General features: G+C 45.8%; 1 protein-coding gene across 11 annotated transcripts in view; it reads right to left on the reverse strand.

Moving 5' to 3' along the window:
- DAB1 (DAB adaptor protein 1) overlaps positions 1-17483 on the reverse strand; it is a 1144406-nt gene that overhangs the window by 207944 nt on the left and 918979 nt on the right. The gene's annotated exons all lie outside the window — the stretch shown is intronic.

The following is a 17483-nucleotide window of genomic DNA, read 5'->3' on the forward strand; positions in this document are numbered from 1 at the left end:
GGCCTGGAATTTTACACCTGGGTGCATTTCATTTTGTTTCTCTTCAGTGACAGAATTCAATATGACACAGCTCAGCGTGACAGCATCAGGCTGGGACTGTCACCTTAGGGGCTTATACATCTTTAAAATTCTCACAAAAGTGAAATTGACTGACAGTGAAGCAAAATGATGCTTTTAACTTGAGTTGGGAGATCAGAAAAGTCAATGAAAACATTCGAGTTCGTTTAGGTTCTTCAGTAAGGGATCTTTTGGAGAAAATGCAGCTGGCTTCCAAGTGCTATACTGCTGCCAACTGGTGGGACCCTGTGGACAGTCTTGAGGGAGACCCCCGGACAGAGGCCATGGCATTAAGAGAGGTGGAAGTGACAAGGCAGCTATTGAAATAGGAAGCTTTTTTCCCTTCTCATTGTATCAGCTAGAACATGAAGTATAGGGAAGAGGGAGAGATGGCATTCAAATCCCTGCCCCCTTACAGACGGGTGACACCACTTAACCACTGGGTGTCTCCACTTAGTTATCTGCAAACTAGGGTTACAGAAGCACTTGCTTCAAAGGGTTCTGGAAACGTCAAATCAAGAATGTTGTATGTGGCCCCCTGACCCCTCCCCTCCCACCCTCCCCGGCCTCTGTTGGTCAGGATGCTCTCCTCCCTGCACCAGCCACTGGCCTGAGGCCCTAAGCAAGCCTGCTTCCAGGTCATGAGGGTCCATCTAGATGCAGGAGTGGACCCTATTGTGGCGAACCTAGATGGGGTGCATCAGAGGCTCCTAGGGGATGTAATCTAGCACTTTGAAAGGTGGAGCTTCAAGTTGGTGAGAATGAAGGTGCTGCAGGCACCAGAGAGGGTCCATGGTCTGGCCCACGCCTCACGGGCCATGATACAATACAATGGATGAGGCTACTCTCAGCACCCCCTGGGGAGACCACAATGTCCATATCGGTAGGAAATGTCATTCATACCAATGACTCCAAGGAGGGGCCCAGAAAGATACGCAGCAGTGGCTCCAGAGCAATGAATTGGTACACTGGGTAGACGAGGGGCACCACAGCAGCACCTCCCCAGCCTGAGCCCCAGGGCCACCCAGACCAGGTACCTCCGTGGATAAGAGCTTGAGCCTGTGCTCTGCCCATCCATTCCAAATCACCTCCCACCCCACCTTCTGCCCTATCCTAGCCCAGAGGGGTTTGAGCCAGCAACTTTACCAGCCTTTGAGTATCCTAAGCCAGCAAGAAATTGGACCAAATCCTTTCTGTAGCCAAGTGCCAGAAAGCCTTTGGGGATGTCTCCCAAAGTATGTAGTGTGGTCTCTCCCAAAGTGGGGGCAGGGACATTTAAATTCACTCTGCTGTGCATGGAGGTGGAGTGCTCACAATGTCTTCGGCCATCTCTGAAGCAGGAATGACTCTTAGGTGAAGCAGCAAGCAGTTCGACAGTAAAAATGAAGCTTACTATCTCAAAAAAAAAAAAAGTTGTATGAGAAAAGTAAATTCTAAAGGCTATATAAAATTAAGATTTTATCACGCAATTATCTATGCAGTTTTTTCTTATTGTGATCAAGACCATTAGTACAATGAGTCCTCTACCCAGGCTGCCTCAGAGAACAGATACATGAAATAATTTGAAGAGCAAGTAAGATTTGGTGGTTTGCTCCCGAAACTGATGTTCTCTATGTGACAGCACCTTGCCTCTCACCATAAGACCACAGAGCTGGAAAGATGTCTGGCCCAACCTCTTGTTTTACAAATGATCAGATGCTCAGTGAAAGGAACTAAAATGGTCCAAGTTGTAGACAGGGGTTGAATAATGACAACAGATGATTATGATCTAAAAACTAAGCCCTAATTACTGGTAATATTAACATGGAAAGACCATGTTGTTACTTACGAGGCACATTCATATGGACTCTATTAGATTTTTACCTTCTGTGAGAGAGAGTATTGTTGTCACATCCATTGTAAAGAAGGGGAGGAGCACTGACCTTCCCAAGGTCAAGTAGCTGATCGGTGGCAGAGTTTAGACTCAAGGCTCGATCTGATCTCAATCTCAGATCACCTTCTGCCAGCGTGCACTGAGCTACAAGGCACAGAAAAGGTAACACTGAGGGCCTGAGAGTCTGGCCAGTGAAGTGTGGCAGGAAGAGGGCTGGGCAGGGGGTTGCCACAACCCGGAGAATGAGAGGGCAGTAGAGGCAAGCGGGTGGGAGCTAGGTCAAAGCTCTGAGCTGCCAGGGGCCTAGGACAAACGACTTAGAGCAGCACTGTCCGAAAGAAAGAGAAAGTGGGCTACAGACAGAATTTAAAATTTTCTCATAGGCACATTTAAAAAGGTTAAAAGAAACAGGTGGAGTTTTACTGGTACATTTAACTTAACCTAATGTATCCAAAATATCACCATTTCAACATGTGATCAATTACAAAAATTATCAGTGAGATATCCCCCATTTTTATTGCTGCTGTTCTAAGGTGTCGGTGTGTATTTTACATTGATAGCACATCCCCATTTTGACTAGCCACACACTGGCCGCATGTGGCTAGTGGCCACTGTAATGGTCAGTGTGGATACAGAGGCTGGGAGGGGGTCAGGAAGCATAGGGTCTTGACTTCTGGGCTCTAGGTAGACCCAAAAGGAGGAGGAATAAGAAAACACTTTTGCTACAATTTACTTGGGTCTGTAATTGTACGAAATGCAGGCTCCACCCAGAACTCAAAAGGAAGCCTGTTGCATTAGTACACCTTCCCCCTCCTTCCCTCCTCCCGTACAGAATAAAAGAGTAAGCACGAAGCACTCAACCCGTAGAACAAAGCTTAGGTGGCATTACTCTCCAGGCAGGTACGCTCTCTCAGACCCTGTTGCTTCGCTTAACAAAATGAGGTGGTTTGACAAACCCAAAGACCCTTCTGGTATTTTACCTTTTTTTTTTCTTTCTTTTGCTTATTGTGACGGTCATTTTATGTGTCATCTCGACTGGGCCACGGGGCGCCCAGATATCTGGTTAAGCATTATTTCTAGATGTGTCTATTAGGATGTTTCTGGAAGGGATTAGCACTGCAGTCAGCAGTGTGAATAAAGCAGAAAGCCCTCCGGAATGCAGGTGAACCTTATCCAGTCTGCTGACAGCCTGAATACAACAAAAGTGTGGACAAAGGAATGCCCTCTCTTTCTCGGACTGTTTGAGCTGGGCACTGGTCTTCTCCAGCCCGTGAACTCAGACTGGTGCTACGGCACCAGCTTTCCTGGGGCTCCAGCTTGCAAACGGCAGATCATGGGACACCTCAGGCTCTATAATCAGATGAACTGGTTCCTTATAAATCGCCCTCTCCCTCCCTCCCTCCCTCCCTCTTTCTCTCTTTCTCTCTCTCTCTCTCTCTCTCTCTCTCTCACACACACACACACACACACACACACACACACACACACACATCTTATTTATGCATATCTCTGATCCACCTTTTCCAAAAACATCCACCGTTCACTGAGCGTGTACTATTGGCAAGCCCTGTGCTAGGCACTGGGGGCTTAGAGACCAGTGACACAGTCCCTGCCCTCAGTAGCTACAATGTAGTGGGGGAAACAGATGTGCAAAAAGGTAACTGTAAAGCAGAGGGCTACAGAGGATAACGTGATCAGGGAGGAGAGAGTGAGAACATTCGACCACCCTTCATTTAGAGGAGGATCAGACAGGGCTTCACAGAGGAGAGATGTTGGTTGTCACGTTGCACTTACTAAGTCATAATTTCTTTTCCCAGTTTTCTTCACCAGTGTAAGCAAGAGCCACCCAGTGTGGCCACGGCGAGTTGATACATTCCACTCCAAAGCAAGGGAAGTGTACGAAGGAGAGAGCTTGATTTCGGTTTCAGCTTGGAAAAACCAAACGAAACAAAGCCCCGTGAAAATGTGAAAATCGCTTTGAGGATTCACGACATTTGCACATCACAGGAAATGCAGGATTTCAGACTGGGAGATGATGAACTAAATAATCACTTGAGTGTCCCTGATGTCTCAGGACCCCATAAGAGCCTCCTCCACACACAGATTTGCCCTGCGAGGGTCCATTTACCCCACAGAGACTGTTACATTTGGGTTCTGATCCTGAGCTGCGATCTCACGGCTTCCCACACTGCGATGGAGGCATGATGCTAACTTGATGTGAAAAATTCAGGGAAAAAGCAATGTTTTCCAAATCAGATGGAAAGGAAAGGCAATCAGGGAAGAATCTGCAAGTAGAGGCTTAATAAAAACAAAGAACCATTTGTTCCCCACAAGGACTTGCTAGAACAAACCAACTGTTTCCATATTTGACACTGTACTCAGGGTGTGGGGGGGAAAAGGAAACAAAAGCACCCCCAGGAATGGCAGCCTGGGCCTTCGTAGCTTTACCTGAGCACTCTGCACCCTGAATTATGTCCACTGTCAGGTTCCTAAAGCCAGAAACTTTCTGAGGCCACAGTCTTTGAAGTTTGGAAAAATGTCTTTGTGTCGGCCCATGAATTTTGCGTTCAAGCACTCTTTATAGAAATCTATCAAATCCCCATTAATCCAGTGTCTAGTCAGCTCTGACGGTCTCTAATGAGGGTTCTATCACCTTTCTGAGAAGGTCATCCCGCTCCTGATGGAAACACAATGATCACTGAAAGTAAAACACTGCCTCTTTCCTTCTACAGTGTTCATCCCCAACCAGACCTAGCAGACACTTGGTTTCTTCTCCACCCTCTTTGTTCTGCTCAAATTCAGACTGGTACTGGGAAATGTCCATGTATTCCAGAAAGTCCCTTTTTGGACAAGGCCAAGCCCAGAATGGCAGCTGTCTGCGAAAGGACAGGTGGGTCGAAGAGTCTGATTTGCAGTCAGCACGTCCACAAGAGGCTCCCAGATCCCTCTGGGGTCTAAAGTGCAGGGCCAAAATGATTAAAAAAACCAGATTAAGTCAGACCAGAGCCGGGTGATGGAAAGGAACTAATCATAATTAATTCCACAAAGAGATGTCCTTGGCACGTTCTCAGCATTTTCCACATTCCCACTGTGGTCTGTTTGCATGGGGAGCTGGGACCCTTGGAGAGGCTAGGGAGGAATGATGACCTTTAAAGACCTAATACATGGACTTAGGTTTTCTTTTAAAAAAATTTTTTTTTAATGTTTATTTATTTTTGAGACAGAAAGAGACAGAGCGTGAACGGGGGAGGGGCAGAGAGAGAGGGAGACACAGAATCGGAAGCAGGCTCCAGGCTCTGGGCCATCAGCCCAGAGCCCGACGCGGGGCTCAAACTCACGGACTGTGAGATCGTGACCTGAGCTGAAGTCGGATGCTTAACCGACTGAGCCACCCAGGCACCCCTTAGGTTTTATTCCTCCATTTACTAGCTGTGTGACCTGGGGAAGGTTACTTACCCTCTCTGATCCTTTCACATTCTTCACCTATAAAATAGAGTGAATGTTCCTTCTCTGTGGGATTGCTGTGTGGATTACATAAATGTTAAGGTCCTCAGCATGGTATCTAGAGCATACCAGGTAGTCAATAAATGTGACACCTTTATACAATTATATAATACTCTAATTCCATTCATATTTATTTACATTACAGCACCATGCAAGCCCCCATAAGGGACACAAAGAGCTATGGGAATGTCCGGATCTCCTAGGACGGCATTATTTTCAAATATTCCCTTTAAAGTAAAACATGTTCTTATTAGAGGGCACACTGCCAATTTGGGCTCTGGATGAGATTGTCACCATGGGTTCAGGCAAGCAAACAAAGTCCCTAGCCTTCAGGAATTTTCAATCTAGTTTGGGGGAAAAGGCATACTCAGAAATACCTGTAATAAAGTACAAGATAATAAGAAACGGTATATTTATAATCACCCCTTTGATTTATATACCACTTCATAGATGACATCTCCCTGCAAGATAACCTTGTGAAACATTTTATTGTCCTCGTTTTTGCATAAGAGTACCCTAGGCAAAGTGATCTTCTCCTTCCTGTTTGCTTCCATTGCCCACGTTGGCACATTCCAGTCTGTACGGTGTTCACAATGACTTACAAACAAACTAAATAAGAGTTGTGAAGAGAGGTGTGAATTACTACGTGGCAAAAGAGGAAGCTTTCTTCACAACGTGGCTCTGGCAGCGATGAAGGGTGCCTGGGCCTCTGCCCCGACTCCCCTCTCAGGATGACAGTGGCAGAGCATGAGGGCCTTATGGAACCAGTAAGAGAGTCCTGCTCTGGCCTGGAACTCAACAAGGGGGAAAGTAAAGCTTTGCGTGCTGCGGACAGGAAAATTCCTGGCCAGTAAATAAGCGAAGTGAATCATACTCAACTTTCTTTCTTCTATGACACTGACATACGAGGGGGGCCCCAAGGGTGGATAGTGATTGGAAGCTGATACATCAAACAATTTCAGATTTTGGACATTAAAGGATCAGTGAAATTCTGAGAGATAAATAACTCTCAAGGACCATCACTGGGTTGCCATTTTTATACTTTACCAACCAACAATATTTTAATTATTTAATTTAATGTTTATTTCTTTTTGAGAGAGAGAGAAAGAGACAGAGAGAGACACAGAGTGAACAGGGAGGTGGGGGCAGAGAGAGAGGGAGACACAGAATCTGAAGCAGGCTCTAGGCCCTGACTGTCAGCACAGAGGCCAACATGGGGCTCGAGCTCATGAACCACGAGATCATGACCTGAGCCGAAGTCAGACACTTCACCAACTGAGCCACCCAGGCGCCCACAATCAAAAATATTTTTAAGAATGTATCTACTATGATTGTCATTTCATAAAATAAAGGTGCTTCAATACAAAAATATAGAAGGATCATCTCAAAATAAAACATAGAGCCTTTATATTTGATCAATATGGTTTTATAAACCCCACATTGTTTTTCTGAGTTTTCTCATTTCAGGTTAGATCAGTTCAGATTAGGCAAACAGGTGCTTTAAAACTTCTTTATTTTGGGGGGCGCCTGGGTGTCTCAGTCAGTTAAGCGTCTGACTCTTGATATCGGCTCAGGTCATGATCTCACAGACATTGAGTCTGAGCCCCACCTCAGGCTCTGTGCTGACAGTGCAGAGCCTGCTTGGGATCCTCTCTCTCTCCCCACCGCCCCACCCCTGCGCCCCTCTGGTGCTCTCCCTCTCTCTCTCTCTCTCTGCCTCTCCAGCACACTCTCTCAAAAATAAATAAACTTAAAAAACAATTCTTTATTTGGAGTAACACGTATGTGTCTCCAATACCATATGTGGCTGACCCACCCTAAGGTGACCCCCAGTGAGTCATGCCCTTGTCGAATTTCTTCCTTTTGAGTGCTAGCAGGTCCTGTGATTTGCTTCTAGTCAACAGAATATGGCAGAGGTGAGGGCCACCCACGCCCATGATTACATAACGTCTCTGATTCCATCTTAGCACAGTGAAGACACAATCTCCTGCTGGACCCGAGGAAGGAAGCTGCCATGTAGTGAGAGGGCTGCATGGCAGGGGACAGCAGGGACTCCATGTGTTGAGGGCAGCCTGGATGATAGTTGGCAAGACAAGGGGAACCTCAGTCCTCCAACCACAGGAACTACGTTCTGCCACAGTGAGCACCTAAGCTTGGAAGAGGAACTCAAGCTCCAGAAAGGAGCAGAGCTCAGCCACCACCCTGTAGCCTTGTGAGACCCCGAGAAGAGGACTCTGCTCCGCTGGCCCAGACTTCTGACCCATGGAAACTGAGAGATAAGCAACGTAGCGCTTCAAGGTGCTCCGTTTGTGGTGACTTGTGATGCGGCAATGGCTAAGTAACGCATGACACAACAAGATCCCCGACAGAAGATCTTAGACGGCCTAGAATGGCTGTCTGCACATACACGCTAGGAAATAAACAGTCCCGATTGAGCTAGACTGGCCCTGTCCTGATTTAAAGCAGTCAAGAACAGCTCTCTGTTCTTCAGGCCCCCAAACACTGGAAAGCATGCAGCTGGAGCTCCAACATGGTCACCTTCATGGATCCAAAGGTTCTCTGAGGGGTTCCTTCAGGCTGTGGTCATACTGCGGACCCTTCGGAAAAGCCAGGAGGAGCTTTCAAGGACACTAGTGTTCAGCGTCCATAGATGGTGTACTCTGAGCTATAAACCAGACATTCAGTTGCACTGGCCTCCTCCTGAAACCGAAGACAAAAGTTCCCAGCAGAGCGGGGTGGGGTGAGGCCTGAAGTGGGGAGGGGTGATAGCTGTCCCCACCAGGACCGACAACCGCACAACATACAGATTTCACAATACCTTCCCACCCGTCGTTCCACTGGATCCTCTTAGCGATCCCCTCATGCAGTAATGCACCCACCAGGGAGACTGACGTTCCGGAAGCTGCGAGACTCGCCTAAGGTCACCTGCTCAGTAACCGTAGGGACATTTCTTTTACCCAAAGTGAGTGATGTTATCAGAAAATCCTGATGTTCTGGAATCAGACTATCCAGCACACACAGGGCTGGATTCTACCATTTACGGAAATCCTAACCTCCGTGTCCTGCTCTCCTGAGCTAATAAGGTAAGAACTTTGAGGATGACAGCAAAAGGACAGTGATCTGCGCCTTCTGTAGAATCACACCCTCCTTACTTTGGCCTTGAGAAATAGAGACATCATCTGTGGTTGATTTTCCCAGAGAAGGATAAACAAAATGTACGCATCTTTCTCTTTCCGGTCTCAAAATGCCCAAGACATCATCTCCTAACCGCAACATTACCCTCGGCTTCATATTTAAAGGACAGAAGTGGTCTCCCCTAAAATGGGTGGTAGTTAAACTTCGATTTTTATTTGTTTCACAGATTATTTTTCCTAGCTCCTTCCACATGAATTCCTCTTTATTTTTCTTTGCCCGGAGTGACCGTTTGGGAGAAACAGGCCAGGAACTAGCATTTATTTATTGCCTTCCAAGGGCTAAGCACTGTTAGGCCCTTTACAAATGTTTTCTCATTAATCCTGAAAACAATTCGGTAAGAAAAGTATTATTACTGTTGTTGTTGTTTTTTTTTTTTCTTTTCTAGCTGAAGAAGGAAAGGGTGAAGGGGTGAGGGGTGAAGGAAGTTGCCTGAGATGACTCAGCAGAGCTGTGAATGAGACCCAAGTACACAGGACTCCTGAGCCTGTCTGTGCTTCGCCCTACTTTTTTTCTTTCCTTCCTCCTCCATTCCTCTCCTCAAATACATGAACAAATCTCTGCTACTAGGCATAGAAAATTCTGCTCCTGTCCTAAGGAACATCAACGTGGTGAACAATATCAAACTCCCCAGAGTTGTGACAGAGAGAAAGAGGGGCAGCAGAAGCACAGAAAAGGTCACTCATACCGAGCTGTCAAGGCCCACCCGACTGAGCTTAGTCCTCCAAGCAAGTGGGGGACAGTGCACAGTGAGCTTCAGGTGACACAGTCCAGAAGTAGGTGAGTCGAGTAGGATGGAGGTAGGGCCAGCTCAATGGTCGGCATGCTGGGGGGGCAGAATGTGAATAAAGGACTGGCAGAGATTCATCTAGAGAGGATGCTACGGAGTCTGGACTTCATCAGCCACAGCACAGGCTCAGTCTGTTCTTGTACAGACTTCCAAAGTGAAGACGTTCCCATAGGCAACCCATTCTCATAGGTGTAAATATAATTCAGCTCACTGCCCTACACACTTGTTGTAACTCTATTCCCTGTTTTCCACCCTTAAGAAGTGCAAGAATCAAATATCATGGCAGTAAGGAGAGGAATAACCCTATCTCCAGTCTGATTTTTCTTTCAAGGAGCAAGGAATTTACAATGGATCATATTTGATTATTAATAACAATGGTCTGTAACACACTTCATACCTGAGTCTGGGCAGAACTCCCCCAAACCAGATACTTCCTGGGGCTTTAAGGCACCTGCCTGGCTTCCCTGTGGAGCCTTGCAGACTTACTTCCTTCTGAGGCTGAGACCTCAATAATGCTCGTTCAGGAGAAGATTCCCAACAGCCGCCACACGTACAACTCTTCACCTAAGTCCCCTCTGCCACAGAAATCTCTCTCCTGCTTCTGCTGGCAAGAAACTAAAGGCAGGTACTATTCAGAGTATGATCAGTGCAGCCACTTGTTAGGGAAGCATAAGGGAGAAAGCACCGAGAAGCCAGGGGGAATAAACACCATCCAGGACAGTGGAGGTTTCCAGAAACACATTCAATGACCACCTCATGAATTAATTTTATGATGAAAAGAGAGAGAAGACAGCTAAGAGAAGAGGTTTCAAAACAGTAAGCGTTACAGAAGAGGGAGTTTTGTGTGGTAACTCAAGGCTTCTGCCCACAATGACAGGATCTGCCAGGACCATGTGGCCCAGGTCCTTCCCCAGAAGGTGGAAACTTGCCTTGCTGGCTTAGAAACTGACAGCAGTTCACTGTGGCTCCATGTCTGTAAGCTCCTCTTTGACCTAAGAGGGACCAGACTAGAGTCCTGTCTCTGGTCTGTATGCTCCGCAGAGCTAGGCATTCATTAAGTAGATGGAGGAGACGGCCCATCACGGCATGCACCTCCTCACTGGCAGCGTGGACGGAGGCCAAGCCTATCCCTGGCTGTGCTGCCTCAGCAGGCACTGGGCAGAGGCGGGCAGATGCCGCGGGAACACTTGCGCCATGGTGGAGCTGTAGTAGCCACGTAGAAAGGTCTTCGGTGGATTCTGCAGGGGCGACCCCGCTTAGCAGTCACCATAAGGCTCTGCGGGATGCACTCGCAGCTTCACTCAGTCACTGTGCCCAGTCACACCCCACCAGCCCAGAGGGCAGGGCTGGATTAATCTAGCACCACAGCGCCTGGGGTGGGCGAGCCGTGATCCACAGCCTTCCTTCTTCCCACCACCATGCTCTTTCAGGTTAGGCAGTGCAATACTGTGGAAAGAACTGGCTTTGGAGTCAGAAAAACGTGGGTTCAATCCCTGGCTCCACCCACTGTTAGTATGTGGCTTTGGTAAGTTACTTCTCTCCGATTCTTGTGATACTACCTTATTCTATGTACTTCCAAAGCTCCCTGCTTTCTGCTTAGAAGATTTTACTGTTCTAGCCAGTTTGTAATTATCCCAACTAGACTGAAAGTCCCTTAAAAGGCAGGCACCGCCTCAGGCTTATGCACAGTCTTATTCCCCACTACCTACTCCAGTGCCTGGTACTAATTGCAATTCAACAAAGTGTATGGAGACCAACGCTGAATCACTACCTCCAAGGATTGCTGTGGAGTGTGGAAAGAACCTGGCCATGGTCTGAGCCCTTAATAAAACCTGCTTCTCTTCCTCTGGCCCGCCCTCGACCCTGATGACCACCTGAGCCCTGCTGGAATTATGGCCATCCTTGATTGCAGCCCACCACATGCAACTGATCAACCCCTCTGTTTGAAGAACAGGGCCAGTCTATTTCCCGCCTTGGGCACTGGTGGAAGGCTTGCTTCAAAAGGGTAAGCTACTCTGAGTGAAGACACTGCCAACTAAGCAGTCAGTCCTGCTCCTGTGTCCCACCGAACTCCACCCAGCAGCCAGGGCTGCCCTGGGCATCCATGCCACCCTGAGTCACATCAGGGTCCACATTTCTCTGGATAGCATCTCCCCTCAGAGCAAGTCTGGAGCTCAATCTTTTCCCTGGGGCCTGTTTAACATAATCACTGTGGTGGAAAGAAAGAAAGACAGAAAGAAAGACAGGAAGGAAGGAAGGAAGGAAAGAAAGAGAGAGAGAAAGGAAGGAAGGGAGGAAAGAAAGAAAGAAAGAAAGAAAGAAAGAAAGAAAGAAAGAAAGAAAGAAAGATTTATTTATTTATTTATTTATTTGTTTGATTTTTATCCCCAGTTCCTGGCCCAGAATTCAAAATCCCTTGGAATTCCCTGAGTGACAAGATTGTCCCATTATGCTGACAAGGTGACTCTTGTGGGGCCTCGAGTTAGCTTAAGATGGGGCTCGTCACCGCAAAGGCAAATCACATGATTAGACGGTTGGAGCTGTCAGCTGCTCCCCTGCCCTCTGGGGAGATGGGGCTCAATATGTAGCCATCGATGTTTTCAATCATGCTTGTATAATGAAACATCAATGACAAACTGAGAAGAATGAGGTTCAGCGAGACTCCTGGTTGATGAACATAGGGACGTACAGGAGGGTGTCCCAACTCCACAGGGAAAGAAGCTCCTGCACCCGCGCCTCAGCCATCTTGCTGCCCAATGTCTCTTCATCTGGCTGTTCATTTGGATGCTTCATAATAAGAAGATAATCACAAGTGTACTGCTTATCTGAGTTCTCTGATATGTTGTAGCAAATTATGGAACCTGAGGGGTCATGGGAACCCCTCAGTCTGTAGTCAGCCAGGCAGGCATCAGTGAGGACTGCTTGGGGATACCTGGGGTTTAAAGTGGCACAGTCTTGTGGGACTGAGCCCTTTCTTTGTGGTGTCTTTGCTAACTGGATAGTTTGTGTCAGAAATGAATTGACCCAGTTGGTGTTGGAGACTTGGTATTGAAGTATAAACACCAATTCCACCCTTGCCCACCCATCCATACCACCAAAGACACAGCACACCTCACAACTGGCCCATTCAGTTCTATCCAACAGAGCCTTCTTGGACACCCAGCTGCACCAGAAGTCGGAGGCATGAGGGAATAGCTTTACCAGCCACAGTTTTTGCCCTCGAGGAGCTCATGAACAGACAACAGACAATTTAAATATAAACAAAGTCACAGTGTTGGGGCAGAAGAGTGTGGAACTGATGGCAAAGACAGGGCTATAGAGCTGCATTCCCAAAGAGCACAGCCACCAAAATGTGCCAAAGACCTTGGTGGACACCTCACTGAAGAAGATATACAGATGGCAAATACGCACCTGAAAAGATGTTCCATGTATGTCGCCAGGGAAATGCAAGTTGAACAGCAAGCTACAACGACACAACCACTAGACTGCCCCAGACCTGGAACCCTGATAACGCCAAATGCTGGCAAAGACGGGGAACAACAGGCACCCTCATTCACTGCTGGTGGGGATGCCAAATGGCACAGCCACTTTGGAAGACAGTTTGAAGGTTTCTCACAAAACAAAACATACTCTTACCATCTGATCATCCAGCCACCTCCTAAAGGATTTGAAACTGTATGTCCACACAAAAACCTACACATGGATGTCTATATCACTTTACTAAAAATTTTCAGAACTGGGAACAAATCAAGATGTCCTTCAGTAGGTGAATAGATGAATAAACTGTGGTACATCCAAGCAATGGAATATTACTCAGTTAAAAGGAAATGAACCTTAAATGCCTATTACAAAGTGGAGGGAGCCAGTCTGAAAGGCCACACTGTCTGATTCCAATCATACAACACTCTGGAAAAGGCAAAGCTATGGAGATAATAAAAAGATCAGTGGTTGCCCAGGGTATGTGTGCTGGGGCAGGGGAGAGATGAATAGGCAGAAGAAAAGATTCTTAGGGAAGTGAAAATACCCTGTGTGATATTATAAAAATGGATATAGAGACATCTGGGTGGCTCAGGTGGACAGGCATACAACTTGATTTCAGCTCAGGTCACGATCCCACGGTTTGTGAGACTGAGCCCTGTGTCAGGCTCTGTGCCGTCAGCACAGAGACTGCTTCGGATTCTCTCTCCCTCTCTCTGCTCCTCTCCCCCTGCTCTCAAAATAAATATTAAAAACATGGATATATGTCATACATTTGCCCAAACCCACAGAGTGTACAATACCAAGAGTAAACCTTAAGGTAAGCTATGGACATTCGGTGATTATGATGTATAAATATAGGTTTATCTTTGGTAAAAAGGTACCATTTGGATGAGTGACAGTGATAACAGAGGAGGTTACGCATGTGTGGATAAAAGGGGGTACACAGAAAATCTCTGTACCTTTCTCTCAATTTTGTTACGAACCTAAAAGTGCTCCAAAAAAATACAGTCTTTTAAATAAAACCCACAGGTAAGTGGTAGCAAATTCCAGAGTGTCCAGATGCAAATCAATCTCTCTGAAAAGCATGATTCGTTAACACATTTAAAAGATCAATGTGGAGGAAATGATGGGTGTTTTTGTTTTAGTTTTTCTTTTTTACGAGAGGAATTTTCAGAAGATTCCTAGGTTAAGCTCTACCATACCTTTTCATAAATATAATGTACAAGACTATTTACATGGAATCTAATACTGGTCAATTCTTAGTCCTCATCTGACCCTCATATGCCAGTAGCAATGGGCACTTTTGGTCACTCCCATCCCCCCCGGAAACACCTCTTCTCTTGGCCTCTCACTCTTCTGGATTCTCCACGCTCAGTGGCCACTGCCACCCAGTCTACTTCAGATCTCCCCAACCTCTAAATGTTGAGATGCTCCACAGCTCAGGCCTCAAAACTCTCCTCTTCTCCAACCAAACTCCTTACGTAGGTCCTGTCCTCTAGGCTAACAGCTTCTCATGGCATCTCTTTGACAAAGTCTCTCAAATCCCCATCTCCAGCAGATACCTCTCTCCTGGACTCCACATGCTTTTATTTACCTGACAATCCTCAACTATGCTTGGTATCCACTCTTCATCTCAAACTTAATGTCCACACTAGCATCCCTCCCAGCTTTGCTTCCTTCAAGGAATGCAAACTGGTACAGCCACTCTGGAAAACAGTGTGGAGGTTCCTCAAAAAATTAAAAATAGAACTACCCTTCGACCCAACAAGAGCACTGCTAGGAATTTATCCAAAGGATGCAGGAGTGCTGGTGCATAGGGGCACTTGCACCTCAATGTTTATAGCAGCACTTTCAACAATAGCCACACCATGGGAAGAGCCCACATGTCCATCAATGGAAGAATGGATAAAGAAGATGTGGTTTATACATACAATGGAACACTACTTGGCAATGAGTTTATATATACAATGGAACACTACCTAGCAATGAGAAAGAATGAAATCCTGCCATTTGCAACAACATGGATGGAACTGGAGGGTATTCCATCATCCATCTCTTTAAATGGCAACTCCATCCCCCCAGCTCTCAGCCCCAAACACATGCTCAATTGCTCTTTCTCTCACAGACCAAAGCCAAACTCCTAAGAAACTCTGTAGGCTCTATCTTTAAAATCCATGTAGAATTTGTTTCTCAACCTCTCCACTGCTCCAGCTCTGATCTAGGCTGTATTCATCTCCCACACTGTCTCCTTGTTTCCATGTGTGCCTCCTCATCTCGAATGATTCTCAACTGAGCCACCAGGACAAGCCTGTGAAAAGGCAAACCGATCTTGTTACTCAAGAGTGGTAAAATTATGTCAATGTTTACAAGTGAGCAAACAAGCTTCGAAAGGTTAGGTACATAGTCGCACCACCAGTAAGTATAGGTGGTAGAACAAGAATGATTTAAACCCAACTGCTATTAAATCCAAAGCCCATACTTTTAATCACGACCCATACTGCCAAGAAACCATTCCGTGCTTTAAATGCAAAATACACTGATATCCTAAGCCTTACTGGAATTGAAATATACCACTTCACACAGACAAGATTTCAAAGTATAATATGAACTCAATCATTTATTCACTCAACAAATACTGTTAGAATGTATTATATGCCTGGCACTAGTCTAGACCCAGTGGGTGGTTCTGCAAAAAATATGAATGAGATGGGGCACCTGGGTGGTTCCGTCAGTTGAACGCCAACTTCAGCTCAGGTCATGATCTCGCGGTTCATGAGTTCGAGCCCTGTGTCGGCCTTTGTGCTGACATCTCAAAGCCTGGAGCTGCTTCAGATTCTGTGTGTCTCCCTCTGTCTCTACTCCTTCCCCACTCATGCCCTGTCTCTCTCTGGCTCTCAAAAATAAACAAACATTAAAAAAATTTTTTTTAAAAACACAAATGAGAATCATCACAGAGGCTGTAGTCCAATGACAGTGACGCACAATGAAACAAAACAGAGAATGGCCCGTGGCAATAAGCTATAAATAGTAATAAAGTTGAGTAAAGAGATAGGGAGCAAGAGAAAACAACTACTACCAAGAAGCAGAGATATGGATGTTCTTAATACACTGAAGCATCTACAAGGGGCTAGCTATGCTGAATAATGGAGGGTGAGCGGCAGGAGTAAACATTACATCAAACAGGGAACGGTTAGAAGCATTACTTATTGCCTGCCATGCAACCCGAAACAGATGCGGCGGAAGCTCTTCTTGTTCCTGAAGCATTGAAGGGAATGCTTCTCACATTTCACCCTACTAACAAAGCATCTGTAATAATGCCTGGCTCATACTGTGTGCTCCTATCTCAGTATCTGGGAGTACAATATCTGCCCTCTGTTCTTCAAAACAGTCTTCACTGTTCTGGGCCATCTGCATTCTGATACACATTTTAGAATCTGTCAAACTACACACAGATGCACCCACACATGCTAGGATTTGATCAGGATTGCACTGAATGTATTGTATCACCTGCAAAAACAGCGGCAGTAATATTTATGAAGATACTAAGAAAAGATTTGTATATAGAATACACAAAGAACTACATATCAGTAAGAGAAAGGAAAACCGCTAGAAATAAAAATAGGACAAAGGAGAAGAGCATGTGACCTGGGAGAGAAAACCTGAATAGCCAACAGCCATATGAGAGCAGCCTAACCTGGCATGTATTCAGGCCAATGCAAATTAAAATAAAGACGAGGAACCATCCTATACCCACTAGATTGGCAAAAACTAAAAGTCTAACAGGACTAAATGACTTAATTATTGCTTTTTATATGGAACATAGAGAACGCTCATACCCTGCTGGCGGGTATATAAATTGGAAAACCCCACTTTAAAGTATAATTTGGCAGTATTTACTAAAACTGAAGATGCATATTCAGTAAGATCCAACAATCTGGTCCTGGATATTCTACCTTGCAACAGCCTCTCACATGAGGCCAAAGGGATAGATAAAGGAATGGTTATATAAGCTTTTTCGGTTATGGCCCCATATTGTAAACTACCTAAATGCTCATCATCAGAAGCCTCAGTAAATAAATATTGTCACATTCATTTAAGTACTAAGCATCCATTAAAATGAATACATTAGAGCTACTTATATCAACATGGAAAAATCTCCAAAAAGTTGAGCCAAAAAAGTAGAAAGAGATGTTCATATTCAATGTGAATGCATTTTTGTAAAGTTCCAAAACACCGAGCACCTGAAGAATGTTTTGTTTCAGATGTAGAATATACAGCAAGAGTTTAAAGGCCCTCTAAGAAATGTTTAGCAACAAACTCAAAATACCAATTTCCGCTTAATGAAGGATGACATGGGTTTAAGCAGGATTGCCACAGAGGGCACTACTGTGGTCTGTAATATTTTAATTCTTTTCTTACAATGTTTGTTTATTTACTTATTGAGAGAGGAGAGAGACAGAGTGTGAGTGGGGGAGGGACAGAGAGAGAGGGAGACACAGAATCCGAAGCTGGCTCCAGGCTCTGAGCTGTCAGCACAGAGCCCAATGCGAGGCTCGAACCCACGAACTGTGAGATCATGACATGAGC

This window comes from Prionailurus bengalensis, chromosome C1 (genome assembly GCF_016509475.1).
Source record: "Prionailurus bengalensis isolate Pbe53 chromosome C1, Fcat_Pben_1.1_paternal_pri, whole genome shotgun sequence".
NCBI lineage: Eukaryota > Metazoa > Chordata > Mammalia > Carnivora > Felidae > Prionailurus > Prionailurus bengalensis.